This window comes from Triplophysa rosa, linkage group LG14, assembly GCF_024868665.1.
Source record: "Triplophysa rosa linkage group LG14, Trosa_1v2, whole genome shotgun sequence".
NCBI lineage: Eukaryota > Metazoa > Chordata > Actinopteri > Cypriniformes > Nemacheilidae > Triplophysa > Triplophysa rosa.
This window is the reverse complement of record NC_079903.1, coordinates 19641862-19662103: the sequence shown is the minus strand read 5'-3', so window position 1 is coordinate 19662103 and position 20242 is coordinate 19641862. Positions and strand designations below refer to the sequence as shown.

The 20242-nt window shown below is 39.3% G+C and overlaps 1 protein-coding gene across 4 annotated transcripts in view; it reads left to right on the top strand.

The window, feature by feature from the left end:
- fat3a (FAT atypical cadherin 3a) overlaps nt 1-20242 on the top strand; it is a 119474-nt gene that overhangs the window by 16776 nt on the left and 82456 nt on the right. The gene's annotated exons all lie outside the window — the stretch shown is intronic.

Genomic DNA, 20242 nt, shown 5'->3' with positions numbered 1-20242 from the left:
TAGTATCTTTATAAACAGTTTTTCTTTAGTATATGTTTTTAAGCAATCCAATAATTTAGGTCAAACCAGGAGCACTCCGTTCTTTAACTTTGACATTTTGGCGTCTTTGCTGGCGCTCCGTTATTTATTACGTGGAACTGTGCTTTTGCCAGCGACCTCATTACCATAATCACGACCTCATTAGCATATGTCTTCTCTAAATGGCGCTAGCCGAAAGGTCAGCGGGCATCAAACCCTCGTCCTGCTGCGGACATGTTAGGAGGACTCTCAATCAAACGTGTTAAATCAAAGCTGATCACAGAAGAGAGTTTACTGCGGTGACCTTTTCAAGATCACTTTCATCACGGCTGACTGTCTGTTATATAAACCGTCTTTGTTAAGTTACACTAAACTCTCGCGACGGTCCAATGGAAACCGTTGAGTTTTAAAGTACTGGAGGGCACATCTGTATTATTTGTTTATGATCTTTAGAGAGAATTTATCCTACATAACAATAAACTATTGAGAAAAAAGTTGCTTAAACCATCTGTTCATTAGACTGGTTTCCACTCCTCTGCTTTAATGGTTAAGTGGGATTTTAAGTGCTTGTCAGGTGGTCAGACCGGCTACCAAACCAGTAAAACCAGTTGACCAGAATAGGAGACCAGCCTTAGAAATCTAATATAACACAGTAGCAAGTCTGTTTTATGTATTGTCTTTTTTATTTGATTTATTTTGAGTTAGGGTGAAGTCATAAAATGGCAGTGATAAACCATTTATTAATAAGATTATGAGAATTTGGCCTCTTTAATGAACTTAAATAAACAAAGCTTTAATACTCACAAGGATACATGTATTTTGAGACCAAACACACTTAAGCGAGTAATTCTTTTATAATCCTAATCATTTTTCTTTGTTTTCATAAAACGTATTAGCTACGTGCATCCTTGTCACGAATAAATAGTAAATAAAGCACGCTCAGCTCAAAGTTGAATGGATTTATATGCCCGATACTCCAAAGCAGCATTAATAAGAGCTGACCGTAAAGATGAAGAGAATCCGCCGGAGATAAAGGATGAAATAATGAATGCAGACAGAGTCTGTCAGCAAACAAAAACCAGAAGATAAAACCCACATCAATAGAACCGCAGTAAACAATCACTGAGGAAGCTCATTTCATTCTCAACAAGTACGGAAAACAAGAGCTCAACTGGAGTCAGACAAAACTCGACTGATCTATTGAACCGAGGTGAACGGACTTGTGTAACGTCATGAGAAGGAATTAGATAGATGACATTTTTTTATTCAGGTTTTATTTCAATCTCTTTCACAAAACATAATGCAATTAACATTGTGCTATTCATTTTATTTTTCAGGGATGTTTGTGTACGTTTTCCCCTGATCGTGGCTTCATAAGATGATGGAGTCAGAGAATGATGCAGTGATAAAGTTCAGAGAAACCTCATTCACTGATGGAAGGAAGTTTGTCCGTCAGTTGTGGCGGTTAGCCAGCCGTCCTCTTCTCCAGAAACATCCTCTCTCTCTTTCTGTGTCTCGTCCCGGCAGCCAACAGCAGTGGGAGAATGTGCCTCTTTAATGGGAAATGATGTCAGGTTTTCTCTCTGTGAGTTTGGCACGACCGTTGTGCCCCTCGCTTGGCAGTGCCCGCGGTATGCCAGCCCTGTGAATGCCCAGAGGTCACTTTCTGGGTGTCATGGCAACCGGATAAAGCACCCGTCTGGCCTAGTCACTTCTCAGGGGTCTGGACAGCCGAGTGGCACCATCTAAATCACACACACAGTCTTGAGTCGTTCTCACACACACGCATACACACACACACACACACACACACTGGACTTTATTTGAATCCGCAAGCAGTATTTTTCACACGGTCGTTCACAAGTTCGCACAGTCATAAACATGAAGACATGCACATGTGCATGCATTCGCCTAAACGTTTGGCATTTTTCATAGCCACCAGCTGTTGTGAATACCAGCGCATGTTGTTTGTGTATTCGCCAGTGCGCTTGATTTCCTGCGAGCTGATAACTGATGTAATGTTATTGCAAAGATCTGCCGTGCCAGATTTGCTGACGGGCGCTCGCGGCACATATGCGCACATTTGAGGTGTCCATTTAAATCTGAAAGAAAGTGTTTTTAAAATGTTTGCAATATATTGCTAAAAGGTTCCTTGTCAAACCAGTAATGACACTCGTCTTTCATATTCATGTTCCATTATGTTCCATTTGGCACAGTAATGACACACTTTTGAGTTTTACTTTGCACTTATTATAAATGAACTTTATTTATAGTCTACAGTTTGTCCCATTTAGATTGCTAAACATAAATCTGTGTGTGTGTGAGTGAGTGGGAGAGATTATGGTGATAAAGGTGGGCAGTTGTGGCTGAGATCTTTAGAAAACATGAGGAATTGCCTGGAAATTGGAACAAACAGCCAGAAGCACTTTTCTCTGGCGTGCACACGGCTAATCCATTCAGCACGGCCACTGCATGTGTTTGTGTGTGTGCGCGCGCGCATGTGTGTGTGTGTGTGTGTGTGTGTGCGTGCGCAGCGGTGATAAGAACTGCTGGTCACTCATCACATCCAAGAGCTTTTGCACATGTGTGAGTTTGTCTGGCACAGGGACTGAGAGATTTAACATTACTGCTCTAAAGAACCAATCTGAAACAGAAATGAAGTGATGTGGGCGCATGTTTGTGGGTGTTGATTTGAATTTCTCTGTAAATTGGAATCAGAATGGAAATCTTTTTTTTTTTTTTTAAGTAAACTTGTCGACTAGTTTTTTTTTGTGTCAAATTCAGATGTCTAATTCTCAAAGTATCTAATATACAGTTATGCTGGTATAAATGCTGTTTTTACTCTAAATTCTCTTGAAACTGAAAACTCGCTTTTTGAGCTTGACACATGGGGTGGATGCTGATAACGCTCCTGCCGGTCAGGAGCTATGTTATCGACCGATGCTGATAATCTCAAGAAGATCAAATATAGTTTAATCCACCTGGAGGGTTTAACATCTATCGGTCAATCAAACTTGACCCCCTTTTTTACTCTTTTAGTATTAGAAGTACTGCACCTTGCCACTCCATTATATGGATAAGATAAGATTTTTTTGCATTTTATTTAAAGAGTACATAACTAGGGATTTTTAAGGTCCTACTTTGGTTTATGGAGTGTCCAACAACAAGTACATGTACATAGAAGGTGTAAAAACACTATTTCATAATAATAGGCAGTTACTTCTTGACTGACTCAAATGATTCGTTCCGCGATTCATCCATCTAATCCCCTCCTTTCTGCTAGCCTAGTCTGACGTGATTGGTCAGATGGTCTAGTCTGCTGTGATTGGTCTACCGTGAATGAGGCTCACGAGCTACAGTGTTTGGGGGAGAAGAGTGAAGTTTTCGCAGGCAGTCCTAGCAAAACGTAGGCGGGACTATATGTAGTGACGTATATCCACGGCGGATTGTGAATCGGACTAGGAACGACTCGTTTACGTGATTCAGAGTCGACTCCCTTTTTTCCAAGCCAATAACTTTGTTATTCATTCACCTTCGGATTTACAATTTGGCAGACTGCTTACTTACAACATTACAAACATTACACACTGCATGAAATGTCATTTTCATGATCTCATGTTATGTACTCTTTAAAAGGATAATAAAAACATTCTAAATAAGTAAGGAAATATAACATTACCTAACATTATCATATATTTCTGTTTATTGAGCCTGGCCGGTATTATTTATTGATAAGCATTTTCTTTCCTTTATGTTTCCTTTTAGAAAATGAAATGCTGTTTTTAAATCTTGAAAGTGTTGCAGTGTTTGAAACCCTCTCAGGATTATTATTATCCTTCGAAAAAACATCAAATCTGCACCATTTAATCGCTGTTATTACACGGCTTGTTGGAATGCTTGATTCTGATTGGCCAGAATCATTCGTTATTCCCAAATAACAACCGCTCAAAACTTATAACACCAGAGCCTGCAAATAATTTTGACAGGTACAGTTTAATATTACAAATTAATTATTTCATTGATTTAATTATTAAAAAATAAATATGTCCTTTAATAACATATATGACATCACATTATATTTACAAATGATTAAACCAAATTGCCTGTTCATGACAGTTGAACGTCGTTTCTTACCTTAAAACCGAAAGTAAACGGCTTTTCCTCGTGGAAGGTCTGCATTCGGTAAAAAGGAGCTAATCAAATATTTCAAATTCACATAATGTACAAGCAGCTAGCTGTTATCGCGAAATAATGATCACACTGTCGGGGCTTATTTCTGCGATAACAACCGGCTGCCTGTACGTTATCCCTTACTTATTACATTTTTGTGCTGTTTCTTGTGCTAAAAATGAAAATTCACCCCAAACTTGATTGTGTTTATCCAAAGGGCTCTTGTATGCTCTTGCCTTTGTTGATTAGATTTGTTTTTGTATTCTTTCATCATCGCTTCATTTCGTTTTTCCTCTTCTTCTGTCAAGTATTTTGAATGAGAACATCGTATTATTGGGCGTTTTAAAGGGCCACTCTATTTGTTCATTCTCATTAAAACAGGACACTTGTAAACTTTGTTGTCAATGAGCCTTCATTGAAATTCTGAATTTGAATTTCGAATGCAACTTCAAAAGGAAGCAGCAGTCAGCCTCTAAAGAGAAGCCCTCATACCGCGAGGAACCGAAGTGCTTTTAGAGGTGCTGACTGTTTATACAAATGAACAACGGGCTAAACGTTGAATACAAAGAAACGCTTGAAGGTCATTACTCCTGCCAGAAGCTGGAGTAAGAAAGCTGCCAGCCAGATTTTGTTTGCGGAACTGCCAAGCGTGTTTGTTTACGCATAAAAGCTGGAAGAGAAAAATGATGTTTTAGAGTTTAGTCATTTAGAAACGCAAATGCGAAGGTCACGTTGCATTGCAGCGGTACGCTTAAATGAACAACATCTCGGGTTTAGACGGGTAGCAGGTGTTTACATGACGGGGTCTTTGAGTCAGTGACCGGATCAGATGGCGACAAGCCGGTGTTCTGCCAATTTATGCTACCCATAAATTTGTGCTACCCTCGTGTTGTGATTGGGTTGGGGGAGGGGTTATTTAGGTGTAAGGGTTGGGTTGGGGGAGGGGTTAGTCCTGTTTTGTATGGAGGTAGCAAAATTTGATAGGGAAGCATAAATTGGCAGAACACCGGTCCTCAGTGTGTGTGTTTACAAATCATTATTGTATTACTTATTGCCTTATTGAGCATGTTATCGCATATCCTTATTTTTTGTGTATTTTTTCAATATGCAGCCCTAGTATGAATTACGTCTTATTTGTACCAAATGTGTTTGGTGTTAAAGGTATGGCCATGTTGGTGTGTGTGCCTTATTTTACTTGAAGATCCCTTACTTTACTGAGAAACTCGAGACACATTAGATTGAGACCGTAAGTCTTAATTCACACAACATTTAATGTCAATGCTGTCTAGATTCTTATTCTAGATTCTGTTTCTTGGATATGCCTGCGTGTGACTACATCTGGGCAAAACCTCTGTGTGTGTGATCACTTGGAAGAGTAATAGCACACCTGTTCTCAATAAGCCTCACAGTTTGAGGTGTCATTTATGTCTGTACCGCAAACAGCGCGGGACGAGCAACACGCCAGAGTTTTCGGCAGAAAATAGAAGAATGAGGAGTAATAACAGGTATACCTGACTTGGCAAGCATCGCTAACAATTTGCTATTACCTGTGTGTCACAACCAATCAAAAATGAGCACGATTCCAAGCTGTGGGTGCTCGACCTATTGCGTGATATAATGTGTGCACGTTATTCTACTTGCGTGTCTGGATAATGTGATTTGGGTATAAGCATGTGGTATGTTATATGCTATGCATGAGAAATGCCTATTTTCTAAGCGTGTGTGTGTTTCAGTCTGAACGCAAACCCCAGAGAGTGAGGCGGCATTACCCATGATGCTGTGTGGCCATCCACCCCAGGGCATTCTGGTCTTGTTATGCTGGTGACACAGTGCAGGGGTCTTATTGACAAACCTCCATCACGCACACCACACACACATACACATCAGCCTGTTACTGTCATCCACTCGAACCAGAGATATCTTGAAATCGATTGCTTTTTCAGCGTTCATTAAAAGCGTATTAGTAACAGATTTAATTTCTCGATCTTGTATTAAATGTAATCGTGCCTTTCCGTAGCTCAAGGAAATTAGAACTGCCGTGATTGGTTCGTTTGGATGGATGGATGGATGGATACAGTAGATATAGCTAGATAGACAGATACATAGATATCTGTACTGTAGGTAGGTAGGTAGATAGAAAGAGCCATAGATAAATATAGATAGATAGCCATAGATTAATACATATTTTGTTTGATTTCTATAGACGGTTTCATCTTAACAACATTAACAACCATTACTGCTAACTTTTGTGACCCAACCTTAACTTCCGGTACACATTCACAAACAATAGAGTGCCTGTAGATTATTTCTGGTAACAATCAAAAGAAACCGAGATCAACCGTTAGTTGGGTAAACTTGTGTCTCCAATATTTTGAATTTAGACTGCGATACCAAGCTCAACCGCTAGATGTCAATGTACCATACGGTTTGTTTGCGATCAAACTGCAGGACCCATTCAACAAATTGTTTATTTAATAAAATGAACATACTTTTTATTTAATACAATTATTGTGAAGTAAAATAATAATACAAATTAATATTAACATAAATTAAATAAAATATAAACAGTTATGTTATTAGACACTAGCCAAACACATACCGGAAGTTAACTAGGGTCAGGCGCGCGCGTCCAATGAAATGAAAGATTGATAGCCATGGATTAAGATAGATAGATAGATAGATAGATAGATAGATAGATAGATAGAACCGATATATACATATGAACCCATATACATATTTTTCTTGCAAGTAAATATTTTTTTTCCCTTCACCCGTATTGGCGGTAAGGAACATGCTAATTATGCACCATATGTGGGAAGTGTTTGTATGTATCAATACAGGACAGATGTTGCTTAAATAAATGGACGTGTGTGTGTGGGTTAGCCTGTATCCTGCAGAACGGATGGTGTAGGTGTGTTTGTATTCGCTGTGCGTTTAAATATAAGCTCTCGCTGTGCGATGGATCTGCATAGGTATTGCCAAGTGTGCAGTGGAGAGATTAGCATAGCGCTCGTCTCAGCACACTCCTCGCATCCAAGTGGATAATGGTTCGGAGAAATGCCTTTCGTCATTTTATTTCGCGTCCTCGTTTTCTTCTCATCTTTCGAAGCCACGGTGTTAAGCAAGGTCCGTATGTGTGTGTGCTGGTGCTGTGTGCCAGGTAACCCTCCCTGCCAGTTTACACTTCCACACTGAGTCAAAGAAACCAAACTTTAGGCACAAGTTACATGTACATTGTTTGGTTCCATCTTTGCTGTAAATGACAGCTTAAACTTGTCTGGATTTTGTTTCCAAGTGTGATTAAAATGATTTTAATCTATCAGTCAGGAGTTGTGTCCTGGGCCCAGTGATGCGGCCCTCTAGGGTCCTCTCTGGTTTAGCCTCTCCCATCCATAAAAATGTTAAATAGCGATAACCCATATGTCAAACCATATTATAGTACGGTTTTGTTTTCAAAATGTAGGTTCGGAAAGAAAACCCCTCCACACACTCACAAAATCTCATTCCAGGTTTGGGAGGAGAATAACCAGTGATGGTGCCAGAATTGTAAAGTGTGTGTGGCTGTTTGTGTGTGTGTGTGTGTGTGTGCGTGTGTGTGTGTGTGTGTGTGTGTTTATTTCTTGCTTTGTGTGTAGATTTGCATTTGTCCAAAATTAATTTCCCAAATTTAATATCTAATGGGCACACGACCAAGACTGTCTTGTCTGCCTGCGCGCACACACACACACACACAGACTGGAAGCTCTACCTGGATCTTTGGGCAGTTTGGTGCTACAGCTAAGTTTCTCTCCAGATGTGCTCATGTAATTACCACCTCAGAAACAGCTGTGTGTGTGTGTGTGTGTGTGTGTGTGTGTGTGTGTGTGTGTGCGTGTGCGTGTGCGTGTGCGCGTGCGCGTGTGCGTGTGTGAGTTGGTTTGATTTCTTGCTCGGGTTGAAACAGGAAAATGAATTCCTGGCTCTGCTGTTACGCCAATTCAGCATTGTGAAAAGGGCCTTTCAGAGACTATTTATATGTGCTTTTGTGCGTGTCTCCTTGCGTGTGAGTCTGTGTGTTTTCTCTATAGGCTATACAGACATGTATGCAGTGATCATTTCCTTAAGACAGCACAGGAGACAAGACTTTGCATGGAAAAATACCTTATGCATGTGTTCGAATATAATATACTAGATATATTAGATATGGCATTTTATGCATTTATATATTTAAATGTAAAAAATCCAGTCAGTGACCATTTGATTTGCTTCATTTTCCTTTACCAATGGTTTTATTGTAGTAAAAGCATATAAACCATGTTTTGGTTGACAGATTGAACCATTCGTATGATCATAGTTTTACTACAAATACCATAATTAAACTGGTTAATGGTAGTAAAACCATGGTTAGTTTGTGGTTACGTTGGTTTTACTAGAAAAAAAGCTATTGAATAGTTATTGGTTATTGCTCCTTACCAGTATAAGAGTATTGTGAGAGATCACACGGTATAGTTTGCACTTCAATTCAATTCTTACATAACACAGATAATTAAGTGTTTGTGAGCTTGAATATTGTAAATTGTTGATGCGAATTAATTTTGGGGAGGTCATTGTGTCCCACAGTGTGAGGTGATCCATCTAAAATCCATCTTAAACCGTTTTACACAGCTTTTTGTTAAATATTTTATTATTATTAAGTATGCAGCTTGTATGAGCTCATTTAAATAGTGAGAATATGTAGAACATTTGTGTTTTAGAGAAGGAATTTGTTATGAATTTTGTTATGCTGACAAAAATGGTACAGATAGACATAAAATCCTATTTGTAAAGGCGTAAAAGAAATGGTTGTCGCGGTCACAACATCAAAAAAACAAAACATACTCCATTCCAAAGACACAGTTTTGAGCTTTTATTTTATTTGGTAAGGTGCATGTCTGTTTCCAAAATAATTGCATGAAGTTTGTTTTAGAGAGATTTTTACCTTTCTTGTTATCGATGAGCAACACATGTGCATCTACTCAGAAAAGCGTCAGCAGTCTTTAAGTAAAAACTAATTTTATAAGTAGTTGCTGTCTACACAAACCTGCATCTCAAGTGTATGAAAACACTGTGATCAATGCGTTGTTTTGGACCTGTGTGCTCTTTTCCTCCTTGGCATCAAACACACGGCAACATTGATTTCCCATCATGCATTATTCACCGAAATGCAAATCGGCTAAAGCCAAAAGAATCGCCCTAAAGCTTTTTTATTAATTAAATATGCAAGAATCTCTAGGCGGAATTACCATGGAAACCGTTGTGACGTCACAGTTTCCGAGTTCCAGCAGGGTACCGTTACAGCTTCTTCATCATCATGTATTTTAGATGTGTGGAGGTATTGAAATGTCTGTCTTTAGTCATCTCCCGTAGACCCCCCATCCCCATCGGGCGTTGCCAACGATTGGGCGACTCGGCAGCCTGGGGAATCGATTGATCCATTTTTAATGAGCCGAACTGGGCAAAAGGCCGTCAAAATTCTTCACTACGCCTTGAGGAAGAATAAGTGAGGATCGGACATTCGAACCACACCTATGAATGATTACGTAAATTCATCTACCACATATAATAACACACTCCCGTAGAATGTAATGGAGCCCGATGTGATCCAAATTTCACCTCATGTTTTAATGTATGTGTGCAGAAGGTGATAATGCAACACATTTTCTCCCCAGACCGCACGGGAGATTTCTGATAACAATATATAGTCTTGCGCATTTACGTATATTCTCATACTTATGTATTCCGACAGCGTACTGGTCAGATTCACAAAGGCCCTATGCAGTTAAACACAAATGCTTTTAACAATGTCTTATGCGTAATAGTCATACGATCAAATCTACAGATAAATAACGGCTTGGCTATGATGTGTGTGGAATACAGATTGGACAAGGTTATGTTTCTGCTTTAGCGTATGGCAGAGAGGTCGACGTTAACAGGGTCTAATCTGTCACCTGCGTTCATTCAGATGTACGAGCGATGCTATTTACTTGTTTGAAAGCGAAGCGTTTTGTCGGTTCCAGTGTATGTTTTAAGAGTGGCTAAGTGTAGCTGGGGGAAAGGTGATGGGGAAGCTAGTTTTTTAGCTTTTTTGTCTCGCACAGCACATAAAAACTTCCTGTGAGCCATATGTCTGCTTGGTTTAGAGATTTTAGACAATGTCGGCTGACTGGGAATTATGCGGTCACAGAGTCGCACACAATTTCTGAATTGTTGAGACATGCGAGAGACTTTTTTCCTCACCGTTTAAGAAATGTGGAAAGAACATCTGTTTGACCTTCAGGTAGCAGTAAACACCGCTTTTATTTCTAAGAGCAAGGTGAATTATTGTTTTTGTATAAACAGTGTGCATGTTAAAAGGGATTTTTCACAAAAAAATAAAAATTCTGTCCTCATTTATTCACATTCATGTCATTCAAAACCTATATATGACTCACAAAAGAAGATATTTTGAGAAATGTGGTTTTGTGTTCATACAGTTGAGGTCAGTGTTGTTTGGTTACCAACGTTCTTCAAAATATCTTCTTTTGTGTTCTATGATGAAATAATTTTCATTTTTGGGTGAACTATCCCTTTATGCCGTCTATGCTGTCGGGACCTCACAAGTCCCATACATTAAAGAACGGTAAATTTAAAAAGAATTATTTTCTTTTAAAACGCATTTTGTTTACATTAATAAAGATAATTAATAATTGAATTAATAGTTTAAATGTTATTTTCATACTAAACCTACAAACTTTGCCATTCTTCACAAAAACACAGCCTTTTTCTCATTGCATTCAATACAGACTGCAAACCACTTTGGTCAAATCGGCATTTACATTTCTCTCTCTCTCTCTCTCTCTCTCTCTCTCTCTCTCTCTCTCTCTCTCTCTCTCTCTCTCTCTCTCGCTCGCTCTCGCTCTCTCTCTCTCTCTCTCTCTCGCTCTCTCTCTCTCTCTCTCTCTCTCTCTCTCTCTCGCTCTCTCTCTCTCGCGCTCTCTCTCTCTCTCTCTCTCTCTCTCGCTCTCTCTCGCTCTCTCTCTCTCTCTCTCCATCGATGTTCATCTCTGTCAGTCACAAAAGCAACTTATCAGTGTAGATCAGCCCTTCTGCAGTCAGACACAAGTGTGAATGGGAGAGAGAAAGAGAGTGATGTTTTCGGGCTGGGAGCGAAGGCAATCTGTGTGAAGAGCTCCTTTGGGACAGATTGTGGGTTTTTGCTGTATTTATGTAGATATTTGTGCCTGTGCCGTGATTGTCTGCGTGATTGTGAGTTCTTGAAGATGGCCAATGAGTTGTGCGGAGAAGCAGTGGGGATGCTGTGTGTGTGTGTGTGTGCATTAGCATTTGAATGGGCTCAGGGTCATTGAGATGCAGTTGCTATAGACAGCCAGATGCTTAACATGACTGGTCACTGCAGTCGAAGCCGCTGGCGAGTGTGTGTTGTGTCCTCTGGCCTGACCTGTGCTTAAAGACACTGGCAGATTATGTGTGAAGTATATGCTTTCAATTAAAAAATTTCAATGTGTGTGCTTTGTTAAATAAAATGTTAAAGAAACCTGTTGAAACTGCTTTCCAGTGACCACCACATTCAGTGTTTCTTCCATTCATTTTCTGCTGTGGAATTTCAAAAGCATTGTTTATGAAAGAGACTTAAAGACTCACTGAAGTGCCTTGAAATGCACAGCTTTGTTTGATGCCTCAAACAGGAAGTTAGGGCGGGACATTTTGAGTTACACCTCCCTCTTTTTAAAATAGCCAGTGGATAAAATACCCTGAGGATAAAATATAGGCTTTTTATTGGTGGAAATGAAGAACTGTATTTGAATTCTTATAGACCACTTTGCAGGATGCAAACACTGGCCCAAATGGCACTTCCAGTTTCAGTTTTTTTTCCGTTTTTTTATCTCGTATATATAGCTATATATAATAAAATCTTAAAGCTATTTGATTATTAATTTGATTCGGTTATACATGTTCTGTTGGTTGTATTTTGTTGAAACATTTGTGCAGTGTTAAAAAACTTAAACAGGAGGTTGTTCTGGACCAGCATGGGACCAGCATCTTTGAAGTGGTCTATGTCACCTTAATGTGATTTTTTTCAATGTTTCAAAGCACAGTTAGCACACTTGTTTATAGAAATTCTTAAGTCTAAAATATTAATATTAAAAGCCATAAAACCTCATTTTTTCTTTCAAGTGGGTTTGAAATAGAACTGTAACTATCACAATATTACAGACTGTTTTGCAGCTAAAAATTAAAAAAATGAAAGACTGCGTTGCAAGAACGCATACTTAAATTTGTTTTACAAGTGACTGACTTAATATGCAGCATTGAGGATGACTTGACAAATAAAAAACTGTGGTCCAATGTAAAGCTACTGACCTGTCATTTATTATATTTTCAGAATTGTTTTATAGCAGGATTGTAAAAAAGGTTTTACATCATCAGTCTAGGTTTTACTCTGCTGTACTGAAATACATTGACTGGGTCCATCGGCACCCTGATATATCTGAATATATTTTGTACAAAACCACATTTGGCCTGCGGTATATAGTACTGTATGAAAGTCTCATTTTGACATGAAAAGGAAAAAATACTGGCACCCCCGACATTTGCAGCGGTAGACAGCGTGAACTGCGCCCTGTCATTAAAAGCTCTCTAAAAATGGAATAAAGCAGTAGAAAGGTTGTGGGTTAATTTAAACGACATATTCCTGTCGTCACTTACTACACTAGCAGCAGACCTTTCCTCAGACACGCTTTCTCCTGACAGAATGACGTTCTCCTGAGATCTCTGGCCGAGATAGCCGAGATAGTTGTGTTTGAAGTCGTACGGCTGAGCATAGCCGTAGATTCTGCGTTGTTTCTGAGTCCTGTCTACAGTATGAAATATTGAATATGTGTTACTTTTAAATAGATGGAAATTCGCGTTTTTTTCAGTAGCTCTTCACTGCAGAATGCGACATCCAGGGGGGGAGGTTAGATCCAGATCCAGTCTCCTCCCATTGCATTGTGATTGGTCGACACTGGATCCAGTCTCTTTCCACTGCGTATTGATTGGTCGACAGATTTCACGTCATTTACTCGTGTTGTTGCTCTACCATTTCCTCATTGAGTCGTAACTAAAGTTATTCTTTTGATGGAAAACAAACTTGCTGAAGACGAACTTTATTTATTAACATATTTTTAATAACGCATTTTATTTATTGATTTAGGTTTCGGGTAAGGGTTTGGGTTAAGGTTAACAAATATTTAACTGCGATCAGTACTTACAGGCGTACTCTAAATTATGACATTGATAAGAGCAAACGTTGGCGCCCACGAGTTGCAACTTTTGCGGCTACGTACATAAAGTGGGAGGAGTTTGATCTGGATCCAACCTCGCCCCCTGGATGAGGACCATCTCAATTTTTTCGGTTGCTTCACTAAACTGTGATTGCCCGTTTTATGTGTCAATCAAACAGTGAGCGGTTCTTGGCCGGAATAAGATGCGTTGTAGCTCTGACTTTATGTTGATGCTCTAAACGCTCGCAATGTGAAACTAATATTGCAACGATACTGTGAGTGTATAAGGAGGAGAAATTAGAAAATAAGAGACAGACAGAGAGAGAGAGAGAGAGAGAGAGAGAGAGAGAGAGACAGAGAGAGTTATGAGGCGTTATTAAATGTTTAATAATCATTATTGCGCTGTAAAGCTCATACTGTATTTCATGCACGGGGAATACAGGTCGCTTCTAGATAACAGCCCGTTGCCTGGAGAGTGTGTGTGTGTGTGTGTGTGTGTGTGTGTGTGTGTGTGTGTGTGTGTGTGTGTGTGTGTGTGTGTGCACGTGTCAGGATGACTGAGATAAGTGTGTGTAGTGATTTAAGATGGCTCTGCCATTTCAGACTGAAGCCACTAAAGATTTATTGCTAATTTGGTTAGAGAGCACTTGACCTGTCAGAGGTGTGTGTGTGTACTCGTGTGCAGATTGAATTGGTTTTCTGTGTTAGCGTGACATTTTGACATTCTCCCATTGGACTACATGAGACAATATGGCTAATCTCTCTCTCTCTCTCTCTCTCTCTCTCTCTCTCTCTCTCTCTCTCTCTCTCTCTCTCACTCACTCTCTCTCTCGCTCGTCGCTCTCTCTACCAGGGTACCACCAGTTCACGTAATCCACATTTGAAAAAAAAAACATTTTGAAAATCAATAACTTACAAACACAACCTGCAGACATGAGAAAAATGTGAAATGATGTTTATTGTACAGTAGGCGAGTATGAAGTATGAGTATGATGTTCATAAATGTAAATGATTCTTTAGGAATCCACTGAATATAAATGTAAATTCACCAAAACACATTGATTTACTTTCCTGCTTAAACCTGTGTGTTTCAGGTGTTTATCATGCGTGCAGCATGTTGAGAGGTGTGCTTTTTACTTTTCTGTGCATTCAGACTTGGGATTTTATATCTTGTGGGAGATTAAACTGCTGTAATAGAAGTAATATAATGCAGACTTGCATTAAAAGAGGAACCTGAGCCCTATATATCATATATGTACACCATAAAGAGGTTTACCATACAGGGTGGGTTCTTTTGACTTGGCAACCACCTCAGCAGGACTCATGCTCAGCCAAACAGCATTCCCTTTTCTCCAGAAACTATAATAATCGAGTTTTTCTCTTTTTCATGGTAGGATGTAAAAACACAAGTGTGGACAGAGTACGGCCATCTTGGGTCTTTGGGCTTGTGCGTCTTGAATAAAGCTCATAATTATGTTGCTAAATTTACACTAGTAATAACACAGAACACTGGGAATGGAATGATGGCAACCATAACACGCACACACAAACACACACTGTACACTGACCTGTACACACACACACACACACACACACACACACACACAAACATTTCTGTCACACACACACACATACACTCTCTCTGACACACACACGCTCTCTCTCTATACAGTGAGGGAAATAAGTATTTGATCCCCTGCTGATTTTGTAAGTTTGCCTACTTACAAACAAATGAAGGGTCTATCATTTTTATGGTGGGTTTATTTTAACTGATAGACACAGAATATTTAAAAAAATCAGGGGAAAAAATGTTATATAAAGGTTATAAATTGATTTGCATTTCAGTCAGTGAAATAAGTATTTGATCCCCAAGCAAAACATAACTTTGTACTTTGTGGAGAAACCCTTGTTGGCAAGCACAGAGGTCAGACATTTCTGATAGTTGGTCACCAGGTTTGCACATGTGTCCGGATACATTTAGTCCACTCCTCTGTCAATCTTTAAGGTTTCTTGGCTGTCGCTCAGCAAATTGGAGTTTTAGCCTCCTTCACAGAGGTTCTATAGGACTAGGGTCTAGAGACTGGCTAGGACATTTAATGTGCTTCTCCTTAAGCCACTATTTGGTTGTCTTGGCAATATGTTTTGCGTCTTTGTCATGTTAAAGGCTCATCCATGACCCATCTTCAGTGACCTAGTTAAGGGGAGGAGGTTCTCGTCCAAGATTTTACGGTACATGGGCCCGTCCCTCAGCCCCTCAATGCGGTGAAGTCATCCTGTATACCTGTAGCAGAGAAAAAGCCCTAAAGCAGAATGTTTCCAACACTGTGCTTCTCTGTAGACATGATGTTCTTGGGCTCATAGTCAGCATTTCTCTCCCTCCAAACACAGGAGTCCATTTTGGTCTCACAGCAGTGCCAGCACTTTCGCCAAAGCCTTTTCTGAATCATTTTTATGTTCATTGTCAAACTTAAGACGAGCCAGGCGGGCCTTCTTGGGCAGGAGGACCTTGCGGGTGCTTCAGGATTTCAGTCTACTGTGGCATAGCGTGTTACCAATGTGTTACCAATGTTTTGCTTGCTAACTGTGTTCCCAACTGTCTTGAAATCATTAACAGGCTTCTTCCGTGTAGTTCTGGGCTGATCTTTAACATTTCTCATGATCATCTTTACCCCATTGGGGAAATATTGCAGGGAGCTCCAGAACAAGGGCATTTGATAGTTATTTTGTATATCTTCTATTTCCAAATAATCACACCAACAGTTGTCTCCTTCTCACCAAGCTTCTGTCTGTAGCCTATTCAAGGTTTGTGCAGGTCTCCAATCTTGTCGCTGACATCCTTTAAAACCTATTTGGTCTGGACCATGGTGTTGGAGAGGTTGAACTGGAAGATACAGATTCTGTTGGCAGGCATCTTTTATATACATAACAAGCTGATTTAGGAGTACTTTCTTAAAGTGACAGGACTAATCTGTGGTCCATATAGGCACATAACCAATCTGTGGAGCCAGAATTCTTGCTAGTTGGTAGGGGATCAAATACTTATTTCACTGACTGAAATGCAAATCAATTTATAACCTTTATATAACATTTTTTTCCCCTGATTTTTTTAAATATTCTGTGTCTATCAGTTAAAATAAACCCACCATAAAAATTATAGACCCTTCATTTGTTTGTAAGTAGGCAAACTTACAAAATCAGCAGGGGATCAAATACTTATTTCCCTCACTGTATATGTACCGTATATATTTGCTGGTTTTCTTAGAGGGACTTCTGATGCATCTCTCTTTCACTCTCTGTGCGTCTTGTCTCCTATTCTATTGAATCTGGTCATTTTCTACACACATTGTTTGTGTTCCTTGGGCTGTGGTTGCTTTTCATTTGCCTGCAAGGTGTCAACGGTTCCATGACTCAATAAATAAAAGATTCATCGCTCAAAAGCTAACAGAGCATTTCTCTTACTCTGTCCATCCGTCCGTCCCTATGTCTCTGAGTCATTCCTTCTGTGCAGTACATTTTATATCTCCATCACAGATGCGATAATATATTGCATCAAATATTAAACCCACGACATTTATAACTGTTAAGTGAACATATGGCTTCGTTTTAAACAATTTCACTACCTCACTTTGAGCAGATGTGGCCCTATCCGCCGTGTTTAACATTAACTCATTTCTGAAAGTCAGCTAATAACCTTTTATAGAATTACAACAAAGCATATTCATTTTTCAGAAGTTAAGGGCTGGAAGGGTAAGGCGTAAGAGGAATGACCCGGTGCCTCTCTCTCTCTCTTACAGTGTGTAACTGAATCTCTGTAGATTGACCCGAGTGTGTGTTTGCACATATGTTGAAATGTTTGACATTGAGTGTGTGCAGCTGCTCCTGTAAGATGTACGGTGTGTGCAAGTCAGGTCTGTTCTTCTCATTTATTTTATAGCTCTCACACTGTTCTTACTGTCCTCTGTTCTGGCGCTCTGCCCGCCGAGACTGGAGCTCAACCGTCACACTTCTAATGGTCTTTCAATCAATGGCTCTAACACTTCCAGAGTGTGCGTTATTTAAAGAAACAGTGCTTTTAAAAGACCTTCATGTTCACCAAAGTTGTTTTTTCCGTTCTTTTACAGTCCGAGATTTGTATTAGTCTTGGTCATTTTGAACTCTTAAGTCAAAAAGTGCTCATTTTTGTTCTTTAACAAGACGTATTTTCATGAGAAAGATGTAGTGGTCAGGGGTTGATTGGAGTGGCTGTGGTCATGTATAACAGGTCATTGGAGGGGCTGAATAATAAGGCTCTTTGCGATTGAAAAGTCATTTTAGAACAGAAGCATGTGCTAAGAGAGAAAATGAGAATAAATTCAACTTTTCTTAACCTGTGGCCAGCATCAAAAAGCATCATTCTATAGCTCACTTTATGACTTGCTTAAAAAGTAAACCCAGTTTATTTTTACGCATAAAAATAAACAATGACGATGCTGCTAATATAATTGTACAAATATCCAGCTTCAGTTCTCTCGATTTGTGTTCATCAGACAGCCAGGTTTTCATCAGAAAATAATAATAATTTTCACATTATTATCAGAAATGTCCACATGTATATCACTCTGTGCCATTTGACGGGCTTGACCCCGTAGTCGCTGCTTGCAGCTATATTTTTAACATACGATTACAATAGATTAGATTTAACTTTACTGCCAACTTCAAATGTGCAGAATACAAGAACTAAATAAAAACGTTTGCATCAAACCAGAGGTGCAAAGACAGCAATAATACAGCACACAAATAAATGATAAGGGCAGATGAGGTATAAATGTTAATATAGTAAATGTAAAGATTATTGTGTGTGTCATGATGGCAGTTGTGCAAATGGCAGGACTTTTAATGGGATGGTCTCGTGTTCTGTAATGACCCGCAATCACCATCAGTGTGTTTCTGGCAGCAGCCGTTTGTTTACAACCCGCAAGCTCGTCTTTTAGGACTCCGTCCAAATGATCCGACACGCAGCGGATCCAGGAGTCTGAGATCTCACATTTGGAGAACAACCAGGAATTCCATCAGAATACAGTTGCAGTATCCAAATTCAAGGCGGGGGTTTGGAACCCAAAATGCTTCAAAACAAAAGGCCCAAGAACGTTCAGTTCTGTCAGACTGAAGTTATTATTGAATGGGACCGCTCGACTGGCTGAGCCGTGTTTCTGTTGGTACCCTTTCTTAATTTAATCCGATGCGCTTTTTGTGCCGATGTCACACCACCTATTTGGTTAAAAGAAAGTTGTCGGTCATGCCTTGTTCTGAAAGATCGGAGACTTTGGTCCGAGTGTGTTTGGATGTGCGTTAATGGTGCTTGACTTGTTCAGCTTCTGCCGTGTTCTGGTTTTACACATCCTTCTTTTGCCATGTGGTTGTATTTATTTGTGAAGTGTAGGCTGAAAGTTTGTAGATTAACAAAGTGTTTACTATAATGTTACTGTACTATACTATAATACAAAATTGACCATGCTATGCTACAATTTACTAAAGTTTACTATGGTAAATTCTAGAGATGCACTCATACTAAATTTCTTCAACGATAGCCGATTATTCAGAGTGATATGTGGCGATACAGATTTTGAAGATTAAATTGATATTTCTTAACTTTATGAATGTTATTAATTCATATAACCACTATAATATTGAACATCAAACTGGTGATGTTTCTTAACATTTTCTTTATACAGAGCACAAATTCATTGCATTTTCCTGTGCTCTTTTGATTGCGATAGTGTGAAAAATTGCTTTTATCGACCAGTTCTGATCAATATCGGTGCATCTCTTATAAATTCTAAAGTATACTGCAGTATTTTGTATGTGGGAATACATCAAATTTACCATTATATATTATGCATTGCTTTACTGTTAAAAAAGGGTGCCGCAATGTTAAATCTTAATTTCTAAGTCTTTTTTAACCAAGATATCACCTGTACATTTGTGATTTACAGGAGCCGAAAATACAAAAAAGGTGGATGTCTTGTAGCTTTTCAATTGAATACTCACAATAGATTTCACAACATAACACTGCAATAGGAAAGTGGTCTGTGGTATGAAGCTATTTCAGACCTCATCAGACAAGTTCAATGATAATTAAATATTTCGGAGCTTTGGAGAAAATAGGTTCAATATTATTTATTCAGGTAATTTCCAGCCAGCGGCAAATCCCTGGAGATGGTTCTCTCCTGATGAAGTGAATAGCCTTATCATGTACACTAATTTCATGTTAATGAAAGCAGGTTTCTTCCCTGAACTGTAATATTCAGATAATGTATGAGGTAATGACTGTACATCTACATGTGTGGCGTATGAATACAGTGCGAAAAGGCTTTGTGTGCGGCTATCAGACTGTGATGGATCTGAAACGCATTAATGGAGCTTTCAAAGAATGATGGAGAATTCAGACAGCAGTGAGGACACAGGTGTGTGTGTGTGTTTTAGGAGAAAGAAAGAAGTGTTTTTTATAGAAGAGAGTGAATTTAATCTCTCAGACAAAGTGGAAAAGTAGACAAGACCGTAAACTGACCTGTATTGAGTCCTTTCTCAAAGCGGAGCGTGTGTTCTTCTACTTTGCAGGTGGGAAACCGCTTTTGTCCTTTAGACGTGCCTTCTTAAAGTAGCCTTGTTTTGTCTCTGATTGGGGTTTGTCCTTGGAAGTCACAGCGTGTGTTAGAGAGAGAGATAGAGTATTGTGATTTACTTAAGTGTTGATGAATTCCTAAACACACTTAACATTTTCACGGCACACACAT